Source organism: Dipodomys ordii, unplaced genomic scaffold, assembly GCF_000151885.1.
Source record: "Dipodomys ordii isolate 6190 unplaced genomic scaffold, Dord_2.0 Scaffold272, whole genome shotgun sequence".
NCBI classification, from domain to species: Eukaryota; Metazoa; Chordata; class Mammalia; order Rodentia; family Heteromyidae; genus Dipodomys; species Dipodomys ordii.
The window spans coordinates 28760-51082 of NW_012267488.1; the positions used below are offsets into that span (position 1 = coordinate 28760).

Sequence of the window (22323 nt, forward strand, 5' to 3'; positions counted from 1 at the left end):
TCTTTTCCAGAATACGTCTCTTCCATCAGTTTACAAATCTCCACGAGTTATTAAATTCTTTTGGAAAAACCTGGGATAGGCTCCTAATTTTCTTTTAGTGATAGCACTAAAACTTTCTTTTTTTCCATTACTAAAACTTTCCTATGATTAAAGTATATGAAAACAGACAACAGAGGTACAGCTCGAGTACAGCATCAGCTTTGAGTGAAAAAGGTAAGCAAGAGCTTGAGACCCTGAGTTCAAGCTTTGTAATGGTACACATTAAAAAAATTGATGAAAATGGTCTGCATGGTATATTATAAAGACAAAAGTATCATTAGTGAATATCTTCTGAGAATTGACTAATCTAGTAAATACTAAAGAAAGCATAAAGAGAGCAAACAATACAAATTCCCCCTCCAGGAGAAGGAATTTTTCATATATGAATTTTGTTCCTCAGCATTTTTGAGTGCTAAAGCTCAAAAAACAGGAGGAGTCAACTGTCATTTCTTTATCAGAAATAAGGAGGCTCCTTTGGATCTCAAGTTAAATGCAAAGTTTACTCAAAACCATGGATGTAGTACACAAGGCAACCTTGTTCAGCAATGTCATTGGCTAGATGGGGCCTATTCTACCCTCACTTGTTTGCCAGCTGTCTCTGTCATTTGGTATCCCTTCTTTGTGTCAAGTTAGACAGAAATCAATCTTTCATATTCTGACAAAATCTTTGTATCAGAGATGTTGATTCTCTGAAACTGAGAAATGTCCTAACAGCAGATCACAAGATAAATGAAGTTCTCCTAACTTCTTGAGATTGTTTGTCACAATGATTCAGTTCTTTCATTATCATTTAGCTGTTGGTTTTGAAATAACAGCTTGTTCTAACTAAAAGAAGCCACCTTAAATATTACTTAAATATCACTATGATTTAGTCTGCGATGCTTGACTCATGGATTGGCTCAAGAGAAAAACTGAAATAAACATTTAAAACGTATATTGAAGAAAGGTTTGTTTACCTTTTCTGTGGTGTCAGTTCTAGTGTTGAGAGGTTAAGCAGAGACACAGTGTGAGTGGACATAGAAACAATGGGAAACTGCATTTACAAGCCAGAAGGAGTAGGTATTGAATAAACACATGTGGTTTGAGTAAATGTGCTATTGACTCAACAAAGTTATACAATTACAGAAAAGAATTCATGTCTTTTGTGTGTGTAAAAGTCATTATTTTTCTTGAATATATATATATATATATATATATATATATATATATATATGCATTTGGTTACTACCCAAGAAAGCTTAAGCTACATGGTTTAGTCCCCACATAACAACCATTCTCTCATTTAGAATTCCTTATGCCTTGTCATTTTGTCTTTCCGAGTGTTGTAGAAAATGAGAACTTTAGAAAACCAGCCTTTCTTGAAACTCAAGTCTGTATGAGCAGTGCTCAATCTAGCATGAACTGGTAGTTAAAACCAGCTGGAACGCTATACCTCCTAGACCAAGGTATAGTTGTTTACATGCCTAAAGGTCATATTAACTTACTGTAAAAATAAGGACTGTGTAGGTTGACAGAGATTGTTCACAAGAATGAATGGATTTTAGTAGGGAAAACTCTATATCACAATCATGGATTAAACACCTAGCTAACTACTTTCCTGAAATCTTTTTACATTTTAAAACCAAAGATAATTATTTTAAAATTGTAAACATCAAGTCAATAATAACATTTCGTTTTCTGGTATAAAATGAAAGCAACATAAAGAAGATAGATAAGTGTACCACTACATTTAAAAACAGTTTTAAATTCTGAATTATCTTGACTGATAAAAGTATATGCCAATGCACCAAATATTTAATAAAGACCCAAGATATAGAATATTATTTTAAAATACACTTTTTTTCAGACCAGCACCAGAAATATCTTTAGTTTCTGTAATATTCATTTCAACAGACAAGTTAAATTTATTTCTAATAAAAAAATCACAAACTCTACAGAAATCATTGAAGATGTTTCCAAACAACTCTTGAAAACATTTTGACATCAAAGACAGCCAATTCACTTGGAAGAATACCATGAGAACCCATGAACTTTACAGTAAGACCCTGATGTTTACTTTGTATTGTGAAAATATTTTGTATCTGACACAAAGGATGGACTAGCATTTTTGAAATTTAAGAAAATTAACTGAACCATTAAGACTTCAGAGAAGAATTTGTACAGCTTTCCACAACTTCAAAGAGATAGTGATATATGATTGTCCTTCTGGCAATATTAAATGCAGTTTCTTCCAAGTTGTTCTTCAGACCTGGTTTGATATAATGGTTCATCAGAAGGAGATCCAGAGTATCTCTGCTAACTTTATTCCAGCATCAAGATGCAAGGGGGTCAAGAGGCCTTTTGTTTGGGCATTGATATCTACATCATGATGAAGTAAGAAAGAAGCCACTCTGGTGTTATTCCACTTACAAGCACTGTGCAGGGCCGTCCAGCCATCCATAGTTATTGTATGAATATCTACCTCTAGAGCCAACAACTCACTAATAGTGTCTAAGTGTCTACTGTAGAATTCCTGATGAAGAGACGTATACTCATTGTCACCTTAAATAATATTAAGATTCCTTAATATGTGCTCTTTTTGTACTTTGCTTCATTTGATTCTCATTAACCTGAATAAACAGGCAAACATTGTGATGGCAACTTCAAGGACAAGAAACTAGAGGTTCAAAAATTGTGTAAGCCTAAAGACATGGTTCAAATGGGGGTTGAGGATGGGTTGGGGAAAAGATCTTCTAGCAATAAAACCGATGGCTCTACTACTATGTAATTGTCCTTGCCTTCTTAAAACAAAAAAATGTATCTGATTATTTTCAGCAGTTCAAAGAAGCAATTTGCTTGGATCCTATTCCATTATTTTGCAATTGATACCATTCTTTATTTTTTCATCTTGTTCCTCATCTTCCTAAGAATTGCCTAACCAGAGACTTTGAGTACCAGTGGGAAAGAGGTGTCCATGTGTTTTCCACAGTTCATGTTGGTTAAAGTGGTCAGAAAAGTCGGGTGAATTTTTCTGCATCTATATTTTCATGGTGATTTATTTTCTTTTTCCATTTTTACTATTCTAAATAAAAACATTTTATATGCTGAGGGAGACTTCTAGAGATGAATTAGGTCTGCTTTATTTTTTTCATCAAGGTCTGAAAACACAAATTTCTTTTTTAGCAAAATGGTAATAGAGGCTTGATCTTCAGAGTATATAACAATCTTTACATACAGAGTATCTAAATTGGTGGTTTTGTCGTGATACTCATTATATATTAAATACTGGAGCTGATAGAGGAAAGTATGTATGATCCTTGTGATCCAACGCTTTTTATGTTTATTTTTTACACTATTAATGGTTTAGATATGATGGTTTTATGTTAAGAGTGAGTTTGAGGGCAGGGAAGGTAGCTTAGTGGTAGAGTGCTTGCCTTGCATGCATGAGGCCCTGGGTTCGATTCCTCAGCACCACATAAGCAGCAAAAGCTGGAAGTGATGCTGTGGCTCACATGGTAGAGCGCTAGCCTTTAGATGCAGAGCTGAGGGACAGTGGCCAGGCCCAGAGTTCAGGCCCCACGACAGACAAAAAAAAATTATCTATCTATCTATCTATCTATCTATCTATCTATCTATCTTTCTATCTTTCTATCTATCTATCTGGGAAAAGAGCAGAACAATTGTGTGTTATTTCCCTAGTGTGTCTCTGATACACTACTGCAGAGTTTGTGGTGTAGAGATCTCTGTTCACAGCTCTGCAGTCCAGCAGTATGGAATCAGTGTCTTCTGGGCCACATTCCCTCAGGAGTTACAAGGCACGGTGTGTTCTAGGTCTTCTCTCAGCTTCTGAACCTGTGAGAGCAGAGTGAAGTATCTATAGAGGGTCATCCCTGGGTGCATTTCTGGGACCCAATTATCCCCTTTTATGGGCACAGTAACAACAGGAAATGGAGTTGATCTCCTGCCAAGAGCTCATTTCCACATTCATAGGTACCAGGTGATGAGAGCATCCATATATGAACTTTGGGAACACAACCCATTACAATGTTCCTGCCTCTGGCAGCAGCCTCTACCTCCCTGTTGACCTCATGGCTCCTCTAAGGTCCCATCTTCTTCCTGGCACCCAGCAAATCGCTGTTGGCCCTGACTGCTGGCTTGAGCTGACACTGTGAGAATTCAGTGAGAGCTGGGATGAGACTGCTCTGGGGTTCAGGACATTGAAGTTTGGAGTAGGATCACACAGAGGCCATTCTGTCTCAGGGTACTGAGCTATTGGGACACTTCCTCAGGGCTTCAAGTTTTCCTGTGTCCTGGGCAGAAGGAAGTAGTTGCAGCTACAGACTAGGAGGAGGAGAAGAGTACTTCAGAGAGGGGCAGAGGCAGGAGCAGAGGAGGGGTGAGGAGAGGTGGGAGAAGGGAGGGCAGGAACGGGGTGGGAGCAGGGCGGGGGCACCAGTAGTCCATTTTCCTGGGGTCTGGTCTGCTGCATTGTGTCTGGTGGTGCGTGCAATCTGGGATGGACCTGTGTCCTGCAGAGCCCTATAACCCCCAAGGTCTACATTGCCACTGATCTGCCCCCCTTAAAGGGCTGCAGCCCCAGACACACCTCCCTGGCCACTTCTGGCCCAGCTCCAACTCCTCCCAGGCCACTTCTGGCCCATCTCCATCCTCCCTCCCAAGGCAGAGCCTGGCAAGGCCAACTGCCCCAACTGCTTCACCTCCATTCTGTGATGGGCCTCTGTCGGTGATGGTCCTGAGTTTCAGCTTAGCTCCAGTTCCAGTCCCTGCCTGGCCTCCCCAACCAGCCTCCCGAGACCAGCCTCCTTGGGACCGGCTCTCCTGAATTGCCTCCCCTGGGACCGGCCTCCCCGGACTGGCCTTCCCTGACTGGCCTTCCCTGGGTTTGCCCTCCACGGACCAGCATCCACAGACAGGTTTGGGCCTGCTTCCAGTTGAGCCTGCTCCAAGTCTGCAACTCCTCCAGGTCCAGACCCGTTCCTGAGGCTCCTTTGAGTCTGAGTCCTCTTTGAGGCCCATGCCTTCTCTGGGCCTGCTCGGACTCTGCTTTGTGTTGGACTGTGCTCACTATCCAGGCTTGCTTCATGTCAGGGCTGGTTCCCAGTCCAGTCAGACTCGGGATTCGAGTCTAGGGCTGGGTCTCAGGTTCCTGGTCCTGGCTGACTCAGGATCTGCATCTGCTTGCAGACTGTTCAGTGTTCAGTGTCCTCTGCCGTGTCCTCAGGGAGGCCTGGTGTGGGGAACTGTGGGACTTTCATTGTCTGGCCTCTAGGTCTTATCCAGAAGGAATTCTGTCTGGAGTGAGGACATGATGGAGTGGTGCATCCCTCACGCTGGGTAGGCATCGTTACACTGAGCCATGCCCAATGTAGGTCACAGTCGGTGAGAACCACAGAGCCCACTAGGCTGATGTCACTGCCATGCCCCACCTCACCACCCTGTGGGCAGGGCAGGTCAGAAGGGTGAAGCAGTGGGTAGCTTTGGGACAGGCCACGGGATGGGGGGGCTAGATGGGGGAGGGGCTGCCAGATAGGGGGTTGTTCAACCGCACAGGGGGGCAGGTCACCAAATAGGCCAGCAGAGCTGCCAGATAGGGGACATACCACAGGTTAGAAGGGCGGGCTGCCGGATAGGAGGTGGGGCTGTGGCTGTGGATAGAGTGGCTGGCAACTGGATAGGGGGCAGGCCCCTGGAAAAATGTACCTCAGGTGGATAGGGGGATGGTCACCTGGTAAGATGTGGGGCTGTCCAAGAGGGGGTTGGGCCACTGCATAGCAGGGCCGAGTTCTGGGTGTAGAGAGAAGAAAAATGGCAGGGAGAGGGCCTGCAGGGAGACTTAGAGCCAGAAGACAGAACTTCAAGAGAGGTATGTCTTCTTGGGGAGCCAGCTCAGAGGCTGGCAGGACTCAGCTGAGGACCAGGTGGCAGCAGGGCTTCTGAGGCCTGAGGGGATCAGCTGAGGGGCTGGGGAAGGGGCTTCTGAGACCAGCTTGGCAATTGAGAAGCAGAGAGGCTGGCAAACAGCTGAAGAGGGTGGTGGGGAGCTGAGGGGCCTGCAGAGAGCTGACACCTGTGAGAAAGAGGGGAAAAGAAAAAAATGAAAGTCTGCTCCTTGTAGGTTGCAGCTGCTCCTAGTTCCAACAGAGCTCAGGACAGGGCAGTTGCAGATCCACTAATAAAACTCCTTTGTTATCTTTCTTTGTGCCTGGAGGAATCTCTCACAGTGTTATTACAAGTAAACCACTACTGCCTCAGGCCTGGCCTGAGAGCTGTCTCATTAGGAGCTGGGGGTGGGGTGGGTAGCAGAAGGTGGGAGCAGACAGCGTGGTCTATATGGCTTTTTCTTTTCTTCTCAGCCATACTCCTGATCCCACTCAGCAGCGGAGAGGATGCAGGATGCTGATTCTTTATTCTACAGAGTTTTCCCTTGACTTCAGGTGCTGTAATGAGAAAATGGGAAGAGTTCAGAAGCTTGGAATGGTGAGTTGTCGGATCTGGGTGTAGGATGGGCTGGGTGGACCTCAACAAATCTTGCTTTGGAGAACATAGAGGATCAGGGTGTGAGGGGTCTATGGAAAATGTGTTTGCCAGGTCCCAGTGGTTCCTGCCTGATTTCCTAGCTACTCAGGGGGTGAGGATCTGAGGACTGCAGTTTGAACCCAGGCCAGATTGAAATGTCCTTGAGACAGGACCAGCACAAAAAGAGTTTTGTTTTCATCATACAGATTTGATACGCATTTTATTAGGCATACAAAAGTATTCTATTTCTTTTTGGTGAATGCTAGTGGTCTTGTGTCCCATGGCCACCCATAAGATAGGCAAGCATTTCAACTCTTTGCTCTAGCCCTGTTAATCCAGACTTTGAAGCATGTTGTTTTCTTCATACTATGGGTATTTGGAGAAGAAAACACACAGTGTCAGGATAAAATGTGGAGAGCCTGGAATCGTGAATATAGTTTCATGGTGTATGGACCCATTTGGGATGGACCACATCAGAACTTGCTCTCATGAACTCATACCTTTCCCAGACCACTGGTCTTTCTCCGTGTCTGCATCAAGTTTTTAGCTGTACTGTCATGTCAGTCCTGGGGCCTGGAGAAGAGGGTGAAGGCATATGATGAGGGCAGCCTACCCTTTCCTGCATGGTAATTTGGTGCCTGGCAGAACAACTTTAGTGACCCTAGGCCCCTACCCTGGCCTCTGAGTCTTCACTGCACTTTCCGCTCCACTTTGGTCATGTGCTTTTCAGTGCCTGTAGGGTTGGGGGCTGGGGGATGTGTGGAAAAAGTTGGTAATTAATTTGTCAGTCCTGGGGCTTGAACTCAGGGCTTGGGTGCTGTCTCAAAGCTCTTTCACTCAGTACTAGCACTCTACAGTGAGACTTCTAGTATTCGGGTGGTTCATTGGAGATAAGAATGTCACCAACCTTCCTGCTTGGGCTGGCTTTGAACCATGATCCTCTGATCTTGGCCTCCTGATTAGCTAAGATTACAGGTGTGAGCCACTTGTGCCCAGCAGTTATGTTTGTGTTTAAATTATTTTTTTGGACATGTGAAAGTCTATTGTGTTTCAGGGTTTCCTACAACCTAGGCAAGCACCTCAACACTGAGCCTCACCCCTTTATGTAAGTCTTTTAATCCAATCAGTTCCTTTAAATTGGCATTATGTCAGTTTTCTAGAATGGAGCTTCAGTGTGACTTTGTGTTTTGTCCTTTGCCTGTCAGCTATACAGGATCCCACACCTGTGGAGCAGTTCCAACATGCCTGCCCTTTGTTGTGTGTTGATTTCCTCTGACTTAGAGGGCAAAATGTGCAGAGTATCAGATGATAACCTGTAGAGTCCATACACTTGGAATTGTGAGTGGTGCATGTGGGTGTATGGCCCAATATAGAAGTGGCTTGACTGACACTCCCTCCCCCGAACTTGTATTCATGGACTCATATCCAACTTACATCTCCAGCTTCATCTATAATTCTGTACCAAGTTATTTTGTGGTTGTTTTTTGGTTAGTCATGGGGCTTGAACTCTGGGTCTGGGCACTGTCCCTGAGCCCTTCAGTTCAAGTACCTCTTGATCCACAGTACCACTTCCGGTTTTCTGGTGATTAATTGGAGATAAGAGTCTCACAGACTTTCCTGCCTAGGCTGGCTTTGAACTGTGATCCTCAGGTCTCAACCTCATGAAATTCTAGTATTACAGGTGTGAACCACCAGTGTCTGGCTGTACCAAGTTTGTATCTGTGCTTTCAGTCATGTTCATCCCAGAGCCTGGAGAGGGGAATGAACATGTGTGAGGAAGAGCACCCTATGCATTCCTGCTGGGTAACTTGGTATCTGTCAACAAAATCTTGGCAACACGAGGCCCATCCCAAGCCTTTATCCTCAGCACTGAGTATTTACTGAGCCTTCAGTTATGTTCTGCATAGGATGTGGTGGTTAGGGGGTGAGGGGATGTGTGACACATGTTTATGTTTTTATTATATACACTTTGCAGATATTTTATCAGGCATTCCAATATATTTCAGATTGCTTTGGTGAATTCTGGTGGTATTATGTTCAGAGCTCTCCACAGTCTAGGATAGCACCTCAACACTAAGCCTCCATTTTATACCTCAGAAGCCAATCAGTTCCTGTAGACTGGAATCCTGTCAACATTCTCATACGGATCTTTAGAGGGAAGAAGAAAGCAATACCTAACCTTTTCTTTCCCTGTCAGACGTATCAGGTCCAACTTGTGAACGGCTAGGCTCCTGTATACCTACCATGTGTTGCCTTATTGCCTGCCTCTGCCTGTAAACCCTTTGAGGAGAAAATGTACCATTTTCAGGATTATGCATGTAGAATCTGGGTCTACAGCCTAATGTGTACTTTGGCACACTGAGGCCAAACTTAGGCCTTCATCCTCATCACTACCATGCTTTCACCTGTGCGAAAGCACCATTCGTGGGGGCTAAGAAGCACACAGGAGCTGATTGTAACAGAAAGATGCTGTCTATTTCTTCTTGGTGGCTTCTTTGTCCTAAGGGGAAGGAGCACTCAGAACTTGGGGGCCTTCAAACAAAATTTTTAAGGCTCTCAAGTAACTAGTGCTCTATCTTATTTTTTACATCCAGAGATCTCAAACACTGGTCAGCTCTCCCAGAATTGTGCAGAAATAAAATTGGACCTGTGGCTGTGGACAGTGAGAAGGGCTTTCGTCGATGCTATGATGCACACAGGAGATATCTGGGATGGAAAGATGCTGTCTATTTCTCTTTTGTGGCTTGTCTGTCTTTTAGGGAAGGAGTAGAGCGCTCAGAAATTTGGAGCAGTAAAACAATCTTTGTAGGCTCCCAAGTTGTTTGTTCTCTATCTTGTCGTTTGCATCCAGAGCTACCAAACACTCTTAAGCTGTCCCAGAATTGGGAGGAAAAATATTTCATCCTGTGGCTGTGCACAGGTAGGAAGGCTTTCAGCCTTGCTTGGATGCACACAGAAGCTAGTGGGGACAGAAAGATGCTGTCTATTTCTCTTTGTTGGCTTGACTGTCCCTTGGAGAAGAAATAGAGCACTCAGTTCTGAATGGTTTCTCTTGTCGTTTGCATCCTGAGGTCCCAAACACTCATCAGCTCTCCCAAAATTGAGAAGGAAGAATTTCAACGTATGACTGTGGACTGCCAAAGGGACTTTGAGCCCTGCTAGGATGCACACAGGAGCTGAGGGAGACAAAAAATGCTGTCTATTTCTCTTTGGTGGCTTGCCTGTTCTTTGGGGAAGGTGTAGAGCAATCAGAACTTGGGCTCCATAAAACAATTCTGTTTTATGGCGCCGAAGTTCTGAGTGCTCTATCTTGTCCTTTGCATCCTGAGCTCCCCCAAATTGCGCATCTCTTGCAGAATTGCAAGGAGAAAATTGGGACCTGTTGTTGTGGACAGTGTGAGAGTCTTTCATCCCTGCTAGGATGCAGATGGGAGCTGCTGGGATAAAAGGATACTGTCTATTTCTCTTTGATGGCTTGTCTCTCCTTTGGGGAACGTGTAGAGCACTCATAACTTGTTTTAAGGCCCCCACGTTCTGAGTGCTCTAACTTTTCATTTACATCTTGAGGTCCAAACATTCGTCAGCTCTCCCTGAATTGCAAGGAAAATATTGGATGTATTACAGTGGAGAGTGTTAGGGGCTTTCTGTACTACGAGAATGCACACAGGAGCTGCGGGGTTCAGAAAGATGCTGTATGTTTCTCTTTGGTTGTTTGTGTCTCCTTTGGGGAAGGTGTAGAGCACCTAGAACTTGTTTGAAGGCCCCAAAATTCTAAGTGCTCTAACTTATTGCTTACAAACCGAGGTACAAACATTCTCTTTTGGGAGGGATGGGTCTAGTCATGAGGCCTGAAATCTGGGCCTGGGCACTGTCCCTCAGCTCTTCAGCTCAAGGCTAGCGCTCTACCACTTGAACCACAGCACTTCTTCTGGCTTTTTTCTTTTTGCTTATGTGGTGCTGAGGAATCGAACCCAGGGCCTCGAGCATGCAAGGCAAGTGCTCTACCACTGAAACCACCTTCCCAGCACAGGTCCAAACATTCTTAAGCTCTCCCTAAATTGTGAGAAAAATAATTGGACATATTAAAGGGTTAGGGGCTTTTCATACTAATACGATGCACATAGAAGCTGCTGGGCAGAGAAAGATGGTATCAATTTTGCTTTGGAGGCTTGTCTCTTCTTTGGGGAAGGTATAGAGCACTCAGGAGTTGGGGCCTTAAATAAGAATTGTTTTAAGGCCCCCAGTTCTGAATGCTCTATCTTGTAGTTTGCATCCTGAGCTCCCAGACATTAGTCAGGTCTAAAAAAATTGTGAGGAAAAAATATTGGCATATGCCTATAGACAACAAGAGGGGCTTTGAACCTTGCTACAATGCACACAGGAGCACACATGTTGTCTACTTCCCTTTAGTGGCTAGTCTCTCCTTTGGGGAAGGAGTAGAGCACTCGGGACTTGGGGGCCCTAAAGCAGAATTGTTTTAAGGCCCCCAAGTTCTAAGTACTCTATCTTGTCCTTTGCATCCTGAGCTCCCAAACATTCCTCAGGTCTCCCACAATTGCAAGGAAAAAATTCATCCTGTGGCTGTAGACAGCGAGAGGGTGTTTGACCCAGCTACAGGGCACACAGGGGCTGCTGAGGACAGATAGATGCTGTCTATTTCTCTTTGGTTTCTTCTCTTTTGGGGAATGTGTACAGCATTCAGAACTTGTTTTAAGGCCCCCAGGTTCTGAGTGCTCAATCTTGTCATTTGCATCCTGAGTTCCCAAATATCCTTCAACTCTCCCAAAATTGGGAGGAATAAATTTCGATATGTGGGTGTGGACAGTGAGGTGTGCTTTGATCCCTGCTAAGATGCAAACAGGTGCAACTGGGGACAGAATGAGGCTGTGTATTTTTAATTGGTGTCCTGTGTCTCCTTTGGGCAAGGTGTAAAGCACTGAGAACTTGGGGGCCTTAAAAATTTTTGTTTTAAGACACCAAAGTTCTAAGTGCTCTATCTTGTGAATTGCATCCTGAGCTCCCAAACACATGTCAGCTCTCCTACAATTGCAGGGAAAAATTTGAACCTGTTACTGTAGACAGAGTGATTGGGATTTGGGCCTCCTAGGATGAAAACTGGAGCTGCTGGGGATAGAAAGATGCTATCTATTTCTCTTGGGTGGTTTGTGTCTCCTTTGGAGAAGAGGTAGAGCACTCTGAACTTGGAGGCCTTAAAAGTATTTTATTTTAAGGCCCCCAAGTTCTGAGTGCTCTATTTGTCATTTGCTTCCTGAGCTCCCAAAACTTCATCATCTCTTCCCATAAAATATTTGGACTTGTTACTGTGGATAGTGTGAGGGGCTTTCTGTATTACAACAATGCACACAGGAGCTGCTGGGGACAGAAAGATGGTGTCAGTATGTATTGGAGGCTTGTCTCTCCTTTGGGGAAGGAGTAGAGGACTCAGAACTTGGGGGCCTTTAAACAATTTTGAATTAAGACATCCAAGTTCTGAGTGCTCTACCTTGTCGTTTACATCCTGAGCTCCCAAACATTCGTCTGCTCTTCCAGAATTGCAAGTTAAAACTTTGGATCTGTTACTGTAGAGGATATGAGGCTCTTTCAATCCTGCTAGGATGCAGACCTGAGCTGTTTGGGAAAGAATGATGCTGTCAATTTCTTTTTGGAGGCTTGTCTCTCCTTTGGGGAAAGAGTAGAGCACTCAGAAATTGGGGGCCTTACAAAATCTCGTCGTTAGCACTCTCAGCTACCTAACACTGGTCAGGTCTCCCAGAATTGCAAGAAAAAAAGTGGGACCTGATAAGTTGGACAGTGTAAGGGGCTTTCTGCACTGCTAGGATGCACACAGGTCATGCTGGGGTGAGAAATATGTTGTCTATTTCTCTTTGGCTGCTTATGTCTCCTTTGGGGAAGGTGTAGACCACTCAGAACTTGTTTCCAGGCCCACAAGTTCTGAGTGTTCTATCTTGTCGTTTACATCCTGGGGTCCAAACATTCGTCACCTCTCCCTGAATTGCAAGGAAAATAATGGGACATATTACAGTGGAGAATTTTAGGGGGGTTCTGTACAACTTCAATGCACATAGGAGCTGCTGGGGACAAAAAGTTGGTATCAATTTCACTTTGGAGGTTGGTCTCTCCTCTGGGGAAAGTGTAGAGCAGTCAGCACTTGGGGGCCTTAAAACAATATTGTTTAAAGGCCCCCAAGTTCTGAGTGCTCTATCTTGTCGTTTGCATCCTGAGCCTCCTAACACTGATCAGCTATCCCAGAATTGCAAGGAAAAAAACTGTTATGGTTACTGTGGACAGTGTAAGGAGCTTTAAGCCCTACTAGAATGCAGACTGGAGTTGCCTGAGGTAGAAGGATTCTTTCTATTTCTCTTTGGAGGCTTGTCTCTCCTCTGGGGAAGGTGTAGAGCACTCAGAATTATTTTAAGGTCCCCAAGTTCTGAGTTATCTATCTTGTTTGCATCCTGAGCTCCCAAACCCTCCTCAACTCTCCCAAAATTGCAAGGAAAAAGTTTAGACCTGTGGCTGGTAAAAACGAGAGGAGCTATGAGCCCTGCCAGGATGCACACAGGAACTACTGGAGAACAAAAGATGTTATCTATTTCTCTTTGGTGGCTTGTCTTTCCTTTGGGGAAGGTGTAGAGCATTCAGAATTGAGTGCCATAAAACAATTCTGTTTTAATACCCCCAAGTTCTGAGTGCTCTATCTTGTCGTTTGCATCCTGAGCTCCCAAACATTTGTCACCTCTCCCAGCATTGCAAGGATAAAAAAGGGACCTGTTACTGTAGACAGTATGAGGCACTTTTAGTCTTGCTAGGATGCAGAGCAGAGATGCTTGGCAAAAAACTGTGCTGTCAATTTCTTCTTGGAGGCTTATCTCTCCTTTGTGGAAGGAAGAGAGCCCTCAGAACTGAGTGCTCTATCTTGTCATTTGCATGCTGAGCTCGCTAACTCTGGTCAGCTCTCCCAGAATTGCAAGGAAAAAAATGGGACTGATTAATGTGAACAGTGTAAGGAGGTATAAGCCCTGTTGGATGCAGACCAGAGTTGCCTGGGACAGAAGGATGCTGTCTTTTTCTTTTTTTAATTTTTATTTTTTATATATATTTTTTGGCGGTCGTGGGGCTTGAACTCTGGGCCTGGGTGCTGTCCCTCAGCTCTTCAGCTCAAGGCGAGCACTCTACCACTTGAGCCACAGTGCCACTTCCGGTTTGCTGGTGGTTTATTGGAGATAGGAGTCTCATGGTCTTTCCTGCCCGGGCTGGCTTTGAACCACGATCCTCAGATCTCAGCCTCCTGAGTAGCTAGGATTACAGGCGTGAGCCACCAGCACCCGGCTTTATTTTATTTTTATTGTGAAAATACTCTCCAGATGGGTTACAATTACATGGGCAAGATAATGAGTACATTTCTTATCAAGCATTGTAGCCTCCTCCTTTGCTTCTCCTTCCCATCCTCCCCCCACCCCTCACCCAATCCTCGCCCCCCCACCAAATTTGTAAAGTTCATTTTTCCATATAACGACTTGTACATCTCATTGTTGCAATGGATCCACCTGTATCCCTATTTAAACGATTTATTTTTGCTCTTCTGCTGCACAAATTATACCCACCTCAAATACCGTGAAAGCAGAGGTTAAACCATGGGGGAAGGACATACAAAGCATTAAAGACATAATTTAATAAATGTGTTAGAAACAATCACCTGAAAGAAAAAAAAACTTTTGAATACATCTTTAGGGTTCATTTCCCTAGCATCAACTTGTCTGACATTTTCTGCTTGACTCAGACATGCACTAGTTATTGTAAATAAGGGAAACCATGGGACCTGTTTCTTTGGGCCTGGCTTACTTCACTTAATATAATTTTGTCCAAGCCTTTCCATTTCCTAACAAATGGGGCAATGTCATTCTTTCTGATGGAGGCATACAATTCCATTGTGTAGATATACCACATTTTCTTGATCCATTCATCTACTGAGGGGCATCTGGGTTGGTTCCATATCTTAGCTATGGTAAATAATGTTGGTAGCTTCAGTGTGGCCTTGTTTGTGATCGTTTGGGTAAATGCCCAAAAGTAGAATTGCTGGGTCATAAGGGAGTTCTATGTGGAGTCTTTTGAGGAACCTCCATACTGCTGTCCAAAGTGGTTGAACAAGTTTACACTCCCATCAACAATGAAGTAACGTTCCCTTCTGTCCACATCCACTTCAGCATCTGTTGTTAATAGAGTTCTTGATTCTAGCCATTCTAACAGGGGTGAGATGGTATCTCAATGTTGTTTTGATTTGCATCTCTTTTATGGCTAGGGAGCTTGAACATTTCTTCATGTGTCTATTGGCCATCCTTCTTTCCTCTTCAGAGAAGTTTCTCTTTCAGTCTTTAGCCCACTTATTTATTGGGCAGTTGTTTCTTTGAAGATTTGTTGGGGGATTTAATTTTTTGAATTCCAGGTATATTTTAGGTATGAGACCCTTGTCTGTTGTATGGCTAGTGAAGATCTTCTCCCAGAGACAATCAAAGCAAGAAGAGCCTAGAATGATGTATGCCATGTCCTAAAGACACAGAACTGTCAACCAAGAATACTGTATGCAGCTAAACTCTCCTTCATAACTGAAGATCAAATAAAAACCTTCTATAGCAAAAAAAATTGAAACAATATACCTCCACCAAACCAGCCTTACGAAAGATTCTTAAAGATATCCTACACATAGAAAACCAACAAGACTACAATAAAGGCCAAGAAACCACACCCAAACTGAGAATCCAAGAACCATAGGAAGAACCCAGTTGCGACAGCCCCCAGGAAGGTGGATAAAATGGCAGGAACTCCCAAATACCTCTCAGTCCGATCTCTCAACATTAACGGACTTAACTCTCCAATTAAGCAACATAGACTGTCTAGTTTTATTAAAAAGCAAGGTCCTTCTATCTGCTGCCTTCAGGAGTCACATTTGCCCATAAGAACAAACACATTTTCAATGTGAAAGGCTGGTACAAAATCTACCAATTAAACAGCTCCCATAAACAGGCAGGACTTGCAATCCTAATATCAGCTAAAATAAACCATTAATTAAAATTACTGAGAAGAGATAAAGAAGGTTGCTACATACTAATTAAGGAATATTTCCTTCAGGAGAACATTACAATCCTAAATCTCTATTCGCCAAACAATGTAGCATCCAAAATTATCCAAGAAACACTACTTTCCCTCAAATCCCATATAATTCCAAAGACATTAATTGTTGGGGACTTTAACACACCACTTTCCCCACTAGATAGATCAACTCGGCAAAAACACAGCAGAGAAACCGCAGACCTAAACAACTGCATGGATCAACTAGATTTAACAGACATCTACCGAATATTTCACCCAGCAGCATCAGAATACATGTTTTTCTCAGAAGCACATGGAACATTTCCCAAAATAGACCACATTTTAGGCCACAAAGCAAACTTGTCCAAATTCAGAAACATTGAAGTTATACCTTGCATTCTCTCAGACCACAAGGGAATAAAATTAGAACACAACACCAAAAGCCACCAAAGAAAATCCTGGAACACATGGAAGCTGAACAACACACTGCTGAATCACTAGTGGGTCATGGAAGAAATTAGAAAGGAAATTCAAATGTTCATGATATTCAACAAAAATGAACACACAAATTACCAGCTCCTCTGGGACACAGCAAACGCAGTACTCAGGGGCATGTTTATAGCGCTGTGTTCCTACATCAACAAATTGGAGAGATCTGAAACCAACAAATTAATGAGACATCTGAGCCTCCTTGAAAAAGAGTAGCAAGATAAACCCTAATCCAGTAGACAGAAAGAAATAATTAAAATTAAATCAGAATTAAATGAATTAGAATCTAAAAATAATAGAAAGAATCAACAAAACAAAGAATTGGTTCTTCGAAAAAATTAACAAATTTGACAGACCCTTAGAAAAACTTAGCAGAAAAAGAAGAGAACACCCCCAGAAAACTCAGAGATGAGAATGGACACATCACCACAGAAGAAACCAAGATTCAGAACATTATAAGGGAATACTCCTCAAACCTTTATGCTAGTAAGTTTGCAAACTTGGCAGAAATGGACCTTTTCCTAGCAAATATCGACATGCTGAAACTAAACAAAGATGAGTTAAACCATCTTAACAGGCCCATTTCAAGCATTGAAATACAAACAGCAATAAGAGACCTCCCATCTAAGAAAAGCCCAGGACCAGATGGTTTTACAGCAGAATTCTACAAGGCCTTCAAAGCAGAGTTCGCACCAATACTCCTCCAACTCTTCAATGAAATTGAAAGAGAAAGTTCACTACCGAACTCATTCTATGAAGCCATCATAACCCTCATCCAAAAACAAGGCAGGGACTCATCAAAGAAAGAGAACTATAAACCCTTTTCTTTGATGAACATCCCTGCAAAACTTCTCATCAAAATTTTGGCCAATCGACATTAACAATTCAGCCAAAACATCATACACCACGATCAAACAGGGTTCATTTCAGGGAAGCAAAGCTGATTCAATATACACAAATCAATTAATATAATTCATCACATCAACAGGAGCAAGGATAAGAGCCACATGGTTATCTCAATAGATGCAGAAAAAGCATTTGACAAGATCCAACACCCCTTTATGATGAAGGTTCTGGAAAAATTAGGAATCCATGGAACATTCCTCAATACAATAAAGCCTGTGTATGACAAACCTCCAGCCAGCATTATAATTAATGGTGAAAAACTAAAGCCATTTCCTCTTAACCCAGGAAAGAGACAAGGATGTCCACTCTCTCCACTTCTCTTCAATTTAGTATTAGAATGCTTAGCTACAGCAATAAGACAAGATTGAAAAATAAAGGGAATCAAATAGGGAAAGAAGAATAAAACTCTCCCTCTTTTCAGATGACATGATCTTGTATTTAAATAATCAAACAGACTCTACTCCCAAATTACTCAAGCTGATTCAAAACTTTGGCAAAGTAGCAGGGTATAAAATTAACCCTCAAAAATCAATGGCTTTTCTGTATGCCAACAATGAGAAAAGTGTGGCTGAAATTAGGAAAGCAACTCCATTCATACTAGCCCGACAAAAAATAAAATACCTAGGAATTAAGTTAACCAAAGATGTGAAGGACCTCTATGATGAAAACTTTAAAAACTTGAAAAAGGAAATCAAAACAGAACTTAGAAAGTGGCATGCTCTTGGATTGGAAAGATCAACCTCGTGAAAATGGCAATACTTCCAAGGCTATCCACAAATTCAATACAATACCTATCAATATTCCATCCTCATTCTTCAAGGAAATAGAAGAGGCAATCCAAAAATTCATATGAAACAATAAAACACCCCAAATAGCTGAAATGATCCTCATCAGAAAGAACAGTGCTAGAGGAATATCAATACCAGATTTCAAGCTCTACTACAAAGTCATAGTAATCAAAACAGATTGGTACTGGCACAAGAACAGACCTCAGGACCAATGGAATAGAACCGAAAACCCAGAAATGAACCCACAGACCTATAGCCATCTAATCTTCAATAAAGGAGCCAAAAATAGAATGGAAGAAAGACAGCCTCTTCAGTAAATGGTGCTGGAAAAATTGGTTAACTTCTTGTAGAAAACTAAAGCTAGATCCTTATACATCACCCTGCACCAGAATCAACTTCAAATGGATCAAAGACCTCGGAGTCAAAGCAGACACTCCGAACACATTACAGGATGGAATAGGAGAAACCCTAGGTCTCCTTGTAACAGGCCGAAATTTTCTTAATAGAGACCCAGAAACACAACAGGTCAAAGAAAGTTTGGACAAATGGGATTGCATGAAATTGCAGAACTTCTGCATGGCAAAGGACATAGCTAGCAAGACCAATAGAAAGCCCATGGTTTGGGAGGAGATCTTCACTAGCCATACAACGGACAAGGGTCTCATATCTAAAATATACCTGGAATTCAAAAAATTAAATCCCCCAACAACAAATCTTCAAAGAAACAACTGCCCAATAAATAAGTGGGCTAAAGACTGAAAGAGAAACTTCTCTGAAGAGGAAAGAAGGATGGCCAATAGACACATGAAGAAATGTTCAAGCTCCCTAGCCATAAAAGAGATGCAAATCAAAACAACATTGAGATACCACCTCACCCCAGTTAGAATGGCTAGAATCAAGAACGCTAATAACAACTGATGCTGGAGTGGATATGGACCGAAGGGAACCTTACAGCAATGTTGGTGGGAGTGTAAACTTGTTCAACCTCTTTGGAAAGCAGTATGGAGGTTCCTCAAAAGACTCCACATAGGGATCCCCTATGACCCAGCAATCCAACTTTTGGCCATTTACCCAAATGTTCACAAACAAGACCGTACTAAAACTACTAGCACAACTATGTTTATTGCAGCCTTATTTACCATAGCTAAGATATGGAACCAACCCAGATGCCCCTCAGTAGATGAATGGATCAAGAAAATGTGGTATATATGCACAATTGAATTCTATTCCTCCATCAGAAAGAATGACATTGCCCCATTTGTTAGGACATGGAAAGACTTTGAAAAAATTATATTAAGTAAAGTAAGCCAGACCCAAAGAAACATAGGTGACCATGGTTTCCCTTATTTGCAATAACTAGTGTATGTCTGAGTCAAGCAGAAAAGACCAGATAATTTGATGTTAGGGAATTGAACCCTAAGATATGTATTCAAATGTTTTTTTTTTCTTTCATGCAATTGTTTCTAACACATTTATAAGATTATTTCTTTGTTTCTTTGTATGTCCCTCCTCACTGCATAACCCCTGCTTTCACTGAATTTGATGCCGCTATAATTTGTGGAGGGGAAGGGAAAAAACAAATCGTTAAAATAGGGATACAGTTGGACCCATCACAACAATGAGATGTACAATTCATTATGTCAAAAACGAACTTTACATGTTTGGTGGGGGAGGAAGAAGAATTGGTTGGGTGGGGTGGGGGAGGATGGGAAGGGATGGGAAGGGGAAACAAAGGAGTAGGCTACAATGTTTAATAAGAAATGTACTCATTATCTTAACCATATAATTGTAACCCCTCTGTACAGTATTTTCACAATTAGAAAAGAAAAGAAGAGAAAAAAAAGCGAAATGGAAATTTGGGAAGAAAATTCATTACTCATTCTTTCCTGGTGGTGCCTGATTGCCGGTACTCCTTGTTAGGTAGAGATTTGCTTACAAAAATGAAGGCACAAATTCAATTCACCAATAATGGAGTGCAAGTCATGGCAGGAGATGGAAGCCCAATTAACGTCTTATTCACCTGTGCTCTAGAGGAAGAATACAGGAAGTATCAGCAAGAAAAGGTCCCAATGAAGGACAGTTACGAGTGGTTACAGGAGTTTCCAAATGCCTGGGCTGAAATAGGGGGCATGGGTTTTACTAAACATCGTCCCCCAATTTATGTGGAGCTAAAAAGTCAAACAATATCCTATGAGTTCAGAAGCTAGAAAACGGATAGAGCCCCATATCAGAAAGTTGCTGAAAGAGGGAGTATTAATACAGACCCAGTCGGCATGGAATACTCCTTTCCTTCCTGTTAGAAAGCCAAATAGCCATGATTATTGCCAGTGCAGGATTTAAGAGATGTAAACAAGCAGGTATTGGACATTCACCCAACTGTGCCTAATCCCTATACACTCCTGAGCGCCCTCCCACCAGATAAAAGTTGATATACTGTGCTTGACCTGAAGGATGCTTTCTTCAGCCTCCCATTGGCTCCAAAAGGCAGAAAGCTGTTAACCTTTGAATGGTATGATCCAGAACAGGAGATCAGCAGCCAGCTGACCTGGACTAGGCTGCCTCAGGGGTTCAAAAACTCTCCCACCCTGTTTGATGAGGCACTCCATGAAGATCTGCATGAGTACCAGGAGGCGAATCCAGAGGTGAGCCTATTACAGTATGTTGATGATCTCTTAATAGCCATAAACATAGAACAAGAATGTAGAAAGGGAACAGCCAACTTGTTCTGAACACTGGGAGACTTAGGCTATAGAGCTTCAGCTAAAAAAGCCAAAATATGTAAACAGGAAGTGCAATACCTTGGGTATATTCTAAAGGATGGACAAAGGAGTCTCACAGAGGCTCGAAAAGAGACTGCTCTAAAAATTCCCATACCAAAGAGCCCAAAGCAAGTTCGGGAGTTTTTAGGGACAGCAGGATTCTGTAGACTATGGATTCCAGGGTTTGCTGAAATAACCAGGCCACTATATGAGACCACTAAGAAAAACAAGGACTTTATTTGGACAAACGAACAGCAGGAGGCATTCGAGACTTTAACGTGGAGCCTTCTACAAGCTCCAGCTGTAGCACTGCCTGATGTAATAAAGCCATTCACCCTGTTTATGGATGAAAAAGGAGTAGCCAAAGGGGTGTTGACTCAGCAGCTGGGACCTTGGAGAAGGCCAGTGGCATACCTGTCAAAAAGTCTAGATATGGTGCCTGCGGGCTGGCCCCCATGCCTACATATTATAGCAGCAGTAGCCCAACTAGTTAAGGACGCGGACAAGCTGTCTCTGGGCCAGCCACTCACTATAGCAGCCCTGCATGCCTTGGAAGGGGTTCTGAAACAGCCCCCAGACAGGTGGATGAGCAATGGATGAATGACACATTATAACGCTCTACTATTAAATCCTGCTTGAATTTCCTTTTGTGTACCCACTGCTTTAAATCCAGCCACCCTGATGCCTAATCCCGATCTAGATCGTCCTCTACACTCATGTGAGGAAATCCTTGTCCTCCTCCACAGAACCAGAGTGGATTTACGGGACCAACCCCTTAAAGAGCTAGACACGGAGCTGTATACAGATGGCAGCAGCTTTGTGCAAGGTGAACTCAGGTATGCGGGGACTGCAGTTATCATGGAAGAGCAAGTGGTATAGGTTGCGGCAATGCCAAGGGTTACTTTGGGGCAGAGAGCAGAACTGGTGGCTTTGATAAAAGCTCTGAACCTGGCTAACGGGAAAAAGGCTAACATCTCTACAGACAGCTGATATGCCTTTGGTACGGCACATGTTCATGGAGCCATCTACCAAGAGAGAGGCCTATTGATTGCAGAGAGAAAGACTATAAAGAACAAGGAAGAAATCCTAGGACTCCTCTGGGCTATATGGGCACCTACCTAATTGGCAATCATCCACTGCCCTGGCCATCAGAAGGGAGACACCCAGGTAGCAAGGGGCAACCGGCTGGCAGACAAAGCAGGGAAACAGGCTGCAGAAGAGAAAAATGTGACTGCCCTAATTGCTCGACCAGTCCACCCAGGGCCACGAGAGTTGCCCTCCATACCCTCATATTCCCAGGAAGAGGAAGAATGGGCAAAAGCAGTCCCAATGTCACAGAAGCTGGATGGATGATGGAGACTGCCAAATGACCAGCTTTTAGTCCTGTATCAGCTGGGAGAACAAATCTTCAAAAGGATCCACCGATGGGGCTGAGAAGGTGGCTCAGTGGTACAGCACTTGCCTTGCATGCATGAGGCCTTGAGTTCGATTCCTCAGCACTACATAAGCAAAAAGAAAAAAGCCAGAAGTGGCACTGTGGCTCAAGTGGTAGAGTGCTAGCCTTGAGCTGAATTGCTGAGGGACAGCGCCCAGGCCCAGAGTTCAGGCCCCACGACCGACAAATGAAAAAACTGGCTCTGGGGAAATAATAATAACCGGAAGCTGGGGTATCCTTAGAATTATATAATAAGTAATAATAAATAAAGGCATGCAGTCTACCT

General features: G+C 43.1%; 2 pseudogenes; one reads left to right on the forward strand and one right to left on the reverse strand.

Moving 5' to 3' along the window:
- Positions 1-2174: 2174 nt before the first annotated feature.
- On the reverse strand, positions 2175-3055 carry LOC106001197 (annotated as a pseudogene).
- A 2701-nt stretch (positions 3056-5756) lies between these two features.
- LOC106001198 overlaps positions 5757-22323 on the forward strand; it is a 52896-nt pseudogene continuing 36329 nt past the window's right edge.